The sequence below is a fragment of the Schistocerca nitens genome, chromosome 1, assembly GCF_023898315.1.
Source record: "Schistocerca nitens isolate TAMUIC-IGC-003100 chromosome 1, iqSchNite1.1, whole genome shotgun sequence".
In the NCBI taxonomy this organism is placed as follows: domain Eukaryota; kingdom Metazoa; phylum Arthropoda; class Insecta; order Orthoptera; family Acrididae; genus Schistocerca; species Schistocerca nitens.
In genome coordinates, this window is record NC_064614.1 from 812,065,261 (window position 1) to 812,074,406 (window position 9,146).

A 9,146-nucleotide genomic window follows, 5' to 3' on the forward strand; every position below is an offset into this window, starting at 1 on the left:
TCTGGGAACCCTGTCGTTACCGTTTGCTCGGACCTATGTTGGTTCTCCCTCGGTCGCAGCTTAGTTGTCTACTCGAGTGATTGAATAGGCTATTTCTCCCTGCAGTATCGGACGGAAAACTAACATAGTAGGTAAAATTTTTGCTAGGGACATACGTATGTCCGGAAATGAAGGAAAAGTGAATACGACTCAAATATTTAACTGTCGCGCTGATATTGATGCTTCTTATGTATCAAACTATGAAAAGTACTCGAAGCACATCATGGTACATCATTGTACAAGCTGTATATGCTGAGTACTCTTTCGTATACTGGGTAAAAAATACTTTGAGTATAACGAATCTTTATACAGTACCCAAATTCATTTCCCCTGTCCCGCTCCTGACTTCTTCCATCCCCCCTCCCCCCGCCCACCTGCCACTCACATATTATTTCCAACATTTAGACATTTAGTCTGAATGTTTTCCGTTATTTACGTTTCACATTTATTTGCTGTTTAGTTCATTTCAGCTATGTCGGAACGGCACTCTCAAATATGACGCTGGAAGAAATGGCATATAACCTTGAACGTTAAGTGACTGATTTACATTGTTTCATTTCAATATTTTTACAATAGATGAACATGAGCATATCAAACTGCTGTTACGTGATTCGGTCAGCCAGTGGTCATACTCAAACTAAATGCACATGATGCAAGTGGTTTCCTTGGTGTTTTACATGCAACTATAAAGTACTGATTGCCGCAGTTTGCGGTATCGTGTAAAATAAGTCAATAAGATCCGTGTAGATTTTTTTCTTAACAATCCTTTCTGGTTTGTTTTAGGTGCTAAATAATTACCAGAAATGACCACACTTGAAGAGAGAGCCCAAGGTGTGTTGTGGTATGTGGAAACGAAGTCACCCGTTGCTGTCCAAAAAATTTTGCACATGAATTTCAAAAAGTCGTTAAGATGATTAACGCTTGGTACGACAAGTTCCTAGCCACTGGGAGTGTAAACAGACAGACGGGCTCTGGAAGGAAACGAACATCTAATGAAATGGTGGAGGAGATCCGGGATACCTTCCAACAAGCCCCAATTTTCTATTGAGATGTTGGACCGGACTGGCAAATCCTCCGTTACGCAGGAAATATTGGTTTCTGTGACGAAACAACCTCTCTCACAAGTTGGAAATGTAATCGGCACAAAATTCGCGTCCGGGGTTCGGAAAATCAACATAGTTTTCGAGAAATAGTCAGAGACAGCGTAAAAATTAATCTGGGGAGTGTGCTCATGAGGACAGCATAGTTGGATCATTTTCCTTCATGCAGCAAACAGTAACAGGAGCCTTTTATCTGGACATCTTTGAGCGATTTGTTTCTTACCCTTCAGGCAAATGTGGTCGTCCACCGGGATGGAGCACTGCCGCACTGTAGTTTAGATGTGGTACAGCGATGGATAGGATGTGGTGGACTACCCCCTCCTGATTTCTCCCCCTCTGTTTATGTGAAAGAATGTATACTTCTCATGTACGTGATGTCGACGAGCTGTGGACGCAATAGCCTGTATCACCGCAGACATGCTTGTGCGCAAACAGGTTGAGATCGAGTATCGTCTAGGACAGGGGTGTCCAACCGGAGGCCCGTGGGTCGCATGCTGCCCAAGGAAAGTATGAATGCGGCTCAAGAAGTTAGCATCTGTGGAATGTTTCAATCAAACTCCCGTCAGATGATGCTATTCTCTCATTGGTCCATTCCTTTTTTTTCTTTTTTCTCAGCAGTTATTGTTCACAGTGGTAAGTCTATTATGTGCGACCCAAATATACTCGTCTTTTTCCATTGTGGCTCAAGCCAGCTAAAAGCTTGAGCACCTCTGGTCTAGATATTTTACGGTATACCCCATGTAGAGCTATATTAATTTTTTTGTGAAACATTGAGTTATGTTACATGATACCGTAAAACAGCATGTATCTATGCTTCATAGTATTTTTTTAATTGCATTTGGAAATCAGGAAGCTTCCCTGTGTGTACCCTGCATTTCAACATTTGTTGCAAATGTTTAGAAACATCTAGCGTATAACTGTGTGAGAGTACAGTCACCAATAATAACCAAAAAGAAACCTGAACAGTTCGGTCGTCGAGTGTGTGGCGAAGCTGGTTCTAGCTACGGCGCTGGCCCCCTGTGAATCGCAACTAATTCACACTGCAGCTCCCTTTGTGTGAGCAAGTAGCGTAATTAACGAGCGGCTCATGCGGGTACCGTTAGCATCTAGAAAATCCCGTCGTGCCGCTGATTGCGAGCAGATTTAAGGTCAGCGCGAGTCCTTCCGCTGCGCCTCCCCTGCTTGCCATTGTTTACTGGCCGCCCTAACTCGGCTGCTGGCCGCCTTGCCTGGACGCGGAGCTTTCAGGCCAGAGCGCTGTGATTAACGGGTCTGCCGCCAGGGGCGCGCTTGACGCTGGCCACATGGCCGCACACCCCACCCTCCCAGCCCCCTAATGCGGTTACAGCCACCGCCCTCCCCACCCCCAGGCCGGCCGCACCAGCGGCTCAACTCCAGAGAACCGCGCTCATCCACCTTCCTGCAGCGCATTTAGCTGACGTTTCTCCAACACGCGGACTGACAGTAGGATTGCCGCACAACGAGTTGTCTTCTGGCTACCTGCTTAATGATGGGCATACGGACGCCATTACGAGGAAAGCAGGTTTTTGAGTGCTCCACCGAGCGAAGTACCGCAGTGGAGAAGACATTGGGCAATTCTAAATTCGGCGTGTGGAGAAGAATACTGCTAGTTCCACTATGACTTACCCCTTACCCTGTACCATTCGTAAATGGTGCGTAGGGAATGTGGGTACAACTCGTTATGAGCTGTGATTTTCTCGTCTCGCTTATTTCGCTAGAAGCATGTGGGAAGAAGTAAAGTGTTGCCTGGATCATTTGTCGAAAGAAGCTTTCGGAATTTCAGTCTGCCCGTGAGGCCTAATTTCTATTCCGTAGATTAGCCCCAGGAGTTTCTGAGCATCAACGTAACGCTGTCGCGCTTACTACAGGGGCACGCAACGAAACATGCCGCAATTCATTGGATACTATCTATCTCTTCTATGAATCCAATCTAGTAAGGACTCCGGACTCATGAGCAATATTCAGAAATCGGTCGAACAAGAGATATTTAGAGAAAGTATGCGGAACGACGATAAGTGGGATGGCCACGTAAAGCTAGATGTACGAAAAGTGTATGCCAGGCTGAGGTTCGGTGGAAGAATCTTAAGGGAATATTATTCATTTACGATGAGAAAAATGGCTCTGAGCACTATGGGACTTAACTTCTAAGGTCATCAGTCCCCTAGAACTTAGAACTACTTAAAACCTAACTAACCTAAGGACATCACACACATCCATGCCCGAGGCAGGATTCGAACCTGCGACCGTAGCGGCCGCGCGGTTCCAGACTGTAGCGCCTAGAACCACTCGGCCACTTCGGCCGGCTACGATGAGAAAATCTGGATGTAAAGATACATTTAAATAGGTCATAACATTACATATTGCCAACATTACATCAAAGAGAACAAGATAGGCGAGGCGAAAGTTAGGTCTGGCCAGCTTTTAGCCCGGCCGATCGTTCGTAGAATCGGTAGATACCAAATATGACAAGTATGAGAGCGTATTAATAAAAAAAACTTAACTCGTCCCGAACAGGCTATGAAGGCCCAACGGTACCGACTGGTCGCTGTGTCATCCTCAGCCCATAGGCGTCACTGGATGCAGATGTGGAGGGGCATGTGGTCAGCACACCTCTCTCCCGGCTGTATGTCAGTTTCCGAGACCGAAGCCGCTACTTCTCTATCAAGTAGCTCCTCAGTTTGCCTCACAAGGGCTGAGTGAACTGCGCATGCCAACAGCGCTTGGCAGACCGGATGGTCACCCATCCAAGTGCTAGCCCAGCCCGACAGCTCTTAACTTCGGTGATCTGACGGGAACCGATGTTACCACTGCGGCAAGGCCGATGGCAGCGCGTATTAATGGTTGATCATAATCAGACCTACGCAAGATCGCAGTGCCTATATCCTGCGAAGACCTCACTCAGCGAAAACTAACCAATATGCAGACATGGCAGTACGCCTTTTGTGGTGGCCATCATGCCGATATGAGCGTGGAGGGCTCCACCCCGGCCCGGAAGGAATGCGAAGGAGGTTATGGAATGAAGGAGCTTGCAGACTACCCCACCTTGCGCAGTCAAGGTTCTGGGAGACATCAAGGGAATAGGTTTACGGAGATAGCTTGCCTGCTAGTCTTCCACTCTCACCAAAGGTACTCAGATGGTGTCTATTTAAAGTAGTGGGCACCATTACTTACCACTCACCAGTTTAAAAGTTGTATTGAGTTGTTCAGTTATTAGTCACTGTAATACGGGCAGTGGCTGAGCTGAGAGTGGAGCCCCGCCCACTTCCTCGTTGTGGGGACAAATGGTTCAAATGGCTCTGAGCACTATGGGACTCAACTGCTGTGGTCATAAGTCCCCTAGAACTTAGAACTACTTAAACCTAACTAACCTAAGGACAGCACACAACACCCAGCCATCACGAGGCAGAGAAAATCCCTGACCCCGCCGGGAATCGAACCCGGGAACCCGGGCGTGGGAAGCGAGAACGCTACCGCACGACCACGAGATGCGGGCGTTGTGGGGACAGATGGTGGTCCCCTTCAGGGTAAAATGTAATGAGAAAATGTTAAAGTTTTGGACACAAGCTATATTCAAAATTGTTTAACGAATATTGTAGTTAGTTACATTAGTAGTTCAAATGGTTCAAATGGCTCTGAGCACTATGGGACTCAACATCTTAGGTCATAAGTCCCCTAGAACTTAGAACTACTTAAACCTAACTAACCTAAGGACATCACACACGCCCATGCCCGAGGCAGGATTCGAGCCTGCGACCGTAGCAGCCCCACGGTTCCGGACTGCAGCGCCAGAACCGCACGGCCACCGCGGCCGGCTACATTAGTAGTTTAAAGACGTCCAGCAACATTATAATCACACAAATTGCAGCCACATGTACTACAACATTAACGGGCACTATTGCCCTGCAATGTTTGCAACAATGCGTTTCCTGGCCAGAAGCGTTTGCACTGGACCACAGAACAGCCAGAAAAATGGACGAACGCGAGCTAATGCAAGTGAGAGCGTCTATCCTGCTTCTAAATCACACAAAAAATTAAGTTAGAAAGAACAAGATAAATCGGGCTTTTGGGATGCGTTTTCTTTTTAAACAAGCGGGATGATTTACAGAACTTAATTGCGATCTAGTGTTGGATACACACTTGTTCCAAAATTTTACGCGAACATCTGAGTACAAGTTGGAATATCTGGTACACGCAGTTTGTTCGAGAACTACTAAAACCGATACAAATATAAGAGTATACCAGTTACAACCTGACTGGCGATCAAACTTAGGTTTTTAGCTACTGGCGATTCGTACAAACGTTTAATGTCCCTCTTTGAAGTTCATTATTCCTCATTAAACCCCCGTGGTATGCAGTGGTTTAGTTGAAGGACTGAAAGATTTCGTTAAGGGGGTTTGAAATAAGAATACAGTTTTATTATTATTTTTATTTTTGTTCATTAGCACACGCCACTGTCTACAGTATCAATTCTTGCTTCACGTACATCTCGAAATGGTATGAAACGTGTGAATGAAGAGCTACCTGCGCTTCCTCCCGTCCTACGCAACTTTTTGGCTTGCAGTTGACAGAGGTTCGAAGATCCCGGATTTTTTTTATATCCTCCATCGAACATTATTCCGAGCTCATCGGCTAGAGCTTGCCAATTCCAGATTGAGATATTTGTATTATTAGTGTGAACGTGCGATGGCTCTCGTCGTAGATGAGTCGTATTAATAAAATTCATAGTTCTATTGTTTGTCTACTTATCCATTTATGTATACACAAAATTCACGACGACGAACAACTGCAACACATGCGCCTGTGTGTACCGGTGCAAACTTGCGAACAAAAGAGAAACGATATTACTGTTTTCGCTCTTGGAAGCAAAGCTCAGAGCGAGAGGGGAGATAGGTATCGTTCCGAAAACGAAATATTCGGCATTTTCGGTGGACAACATCGGCGACCACTCGGCAATACTTTGGCAACAGCCTGTAACATAGGAAATAATGTCCAGCCATACCGTAAAATTGCCGTCTGTTGCAGCCACATTGCAGCAATATTCACAGCAGTGCTATTTTGTCAAAATATTGCTGTAAAGTATGGCCATCCAAAGGCGCGTACTCTTCCATGCCACGGAAAGTTGTGTCAAAACATTCCATAATATATTTCAAATAGTGGTACTCACACTTAGCATTGACGGAATGGAACGGCACACAACAACATTAAAAGTTTGCCGCTGACGGGTCGGTGGCATCTTCTGCTAACATAGCTAGTTAATCAAAAATGGTTCAAATGGCTCTCAGCACTATGGGACTTAACGTCTGAGGTCATCAGTCCCCTAGAACTTAGAATTACTTAAACGTAACTAACCTAAGGACATCACACACATCCACTGCCGAGGCAGGATTCAAACCTGCGACGTCGCGGTCGCGCGGTTCCAGACTGCAGCGCCTAGAACCGCTCTGCCACTACGGCCGGCCGCTAGTTAATCATTTCTTGCAGCATGTACACCTGTTAAGTAGTCGCCATTGTGCTTTCGTGCCTTCCAGATTTTTATTTTACCGCTTGCTTTGTTTCGTGACACACTGCGTTTTGTTTTCTAATCTGTGTAATTAGAACAGAGTTTATGATTACTCGCACTGGCGGTGACGAGGGGACCAGTAAAACAAACAGGCGGTTCCTGTGATCGAGGACGGCGGAGCTCACGAAAAAAACTGCTAGATACACTCATGCTCATAAATTAAGGATAACTGCAAAATGTGGTGCCACACAACGTGGCACTACACAAATCTGGTGCTAATAGCATAGGCACATAGGGAACACACACGACACAGATCTGTAAGTCCACGGTATTGGTGATAAGTTGAGAAAACCGTCCCGAAACACATGTGCTACAAAACGCCACTGTTTCCTGCGCATGTACCCCAACATCAGTATGGGATATGATCACCATGCACACGTACACAGGCCGCACAACGGGTTGGCATACTCTGGATCAGGTGGTCGAGCATCTGCTGGGGTATAGCCTCCCATTGTTGGATCAGAGCCTGTCGGAGCTCCTGAAGTGTCCTAGGGGTTTGAAGACGTGCAGCGATACGTCGACAGAGAGCATCCCAGACATGCTCGATGGGATTTATGTCTGGAGAACAGGCAGGCCACTCCATTCGCCTGATATCTTCTGTTTCAAGGTACTCCTCCACGATGGCCGCTCGGTGGGGCCGTTCGTTATCATCCATCAAGAGGAAGGTGAGACCCATTGCACCCCTGAAAAGGCGGACATACTGGTGCAACATGACGTCCCGATACACCTGACCTGTTACAGTTCCTCTTTCAAAGACATGCAGGGGTGTACGTGCACCAATCATCATCCTACCCCACGCCATCAAACCACGACCTCGATAGAGGTCCCTTACAAGGACATTAAGGGGTTGGTATCTGGTTCATGGTTGACGCCAGATGAAAACAAGGCGATAATCACTGTTCAGACGATACCTGGACTCGTCCGTGAACATAACCTGGGACCACTCTCCCAATGACCATGTACTGTAGCGCCTGGACACGTTTCCTGTCTGCTGGAATCGTTGCCATAATCTTGAGATCATACTTTGTGGCACACGGAGGGCCCGTGCTACGACCTGCTGTGTTTGACCAGCCTCCAGTCGCCCTTGTATTCTACCCCTCATAACGTCAACGATATGTGTTCTTTGAGCCATTTTCAACACACTTACTCGCTGCATCGTACTCTGACATGCACCAACACACCCCTGTGTATGTGGACTGCTGACAGCGCCACCGTGCGACGAGCGCAGGTCAAATGCACCGCATGATCGTACCCCGAGGTGATTTAAACCCGCCAACCGCCCACCAGAGCGTTGTTTCACCATGTATCAGCATTATCCTTCATTTGTAGAGTGTAGAAGTAAAGTCCAGAGCGTAGGCAAAGTCGTTGTAAGTGTGCTCAAAGCAGTCCGGCGAGCTGTCAGAATTGAGAAACGAGAACACAGTCAAGGTCGATCACCATACTATCAACGGCGCGTACCGAAGGCTATCGAGACTAGCGAGGATTTGAGGGGTAGGTGCGAGGTTGCGGTGTTTAGTGGTTCTCTCAAGTCGTGGATGGGCCCACGTGACATGGCCGTGACGATGGTACCCACTGTAGGAGCGAGCTGCGGACGTGTTACGAAGGTCGAGTATCTCTGACTTTTCTTTCACATCTATACTCAAGGCTGGGCACAGAATCCGAATCGAGTGTCACTAAACTGCGACGGTTGCTTTAAGTGTCCTCCCACAAAAAAAAAAAAAAAAAACTATTAACTGAGGGCGAAAATATTTTTAGATTTCAAAAATGTCAAGGTCAAGAAACAGTTTACGCTGTGTATAAGTAAGAACATAAATAAACATCTTGTAACGATATTTTAGCAAAATTGCTTCGACGGTGAATGAGGTTGTTCCGTTAAGGGAAAATATTAAATTTTTTAATGTCTTTTCGCATAACAGGGGATAGAAAGAATTAAAGGTAAAGGAAAATGGCAATATTTACTGTCTTGCAAGCAGGGTCGCGGCAATCTGTGTCAGATCTGTAGACAAAGTACAATGCCGGTGCAGGCACAAGGCTTTCGGAGTACACCGTTCATCGCACGTTGTTGACCCAACAATGTTTTCAAATTCTACTGCCGTGTGAACAAGTCATCTCAACTGGATCTTTATCAATGGAAATGGCGCGCCTATTCCGATGAATCATGTTTCTTATTACAAGAGGTCGAGGGCTAGGCCTAGGTACTCCATCAACAAAACTAACTGCTGTTCTGAACACTAACGGCGCCACGGACGTAGATCAATAGAAGGGCTTCATTATGCTATGTGCGACACTCACCTGGGCTGCCCTACGAAATGTGGTAGTAACGGAAGGCACAATCACAGCTGCAGACTACTTGAACAATATTGCGGATCACCTGTTTCCTTTCATTCTTGAAGTCTTCCCCGACGGCAATGGAATCTTCCGCTGTG

The 9,146-nt window shown here is 46.5% G+C and overlaps 1 pseudogene; it reads right to left on the bottom strand.

The window, feature by feature from the left end:
• Window positions 1-3,868: 3,868 nt before the first annotated feature.
• On the bottom strand, window positions 3,869-3,986 carry LOC126203017 (5S ribosomal RNA; annotated as a pseudogene).
• Between the last annotated feature and the right edge of the window lie 5,160 nt (window positions 3,987-9,146).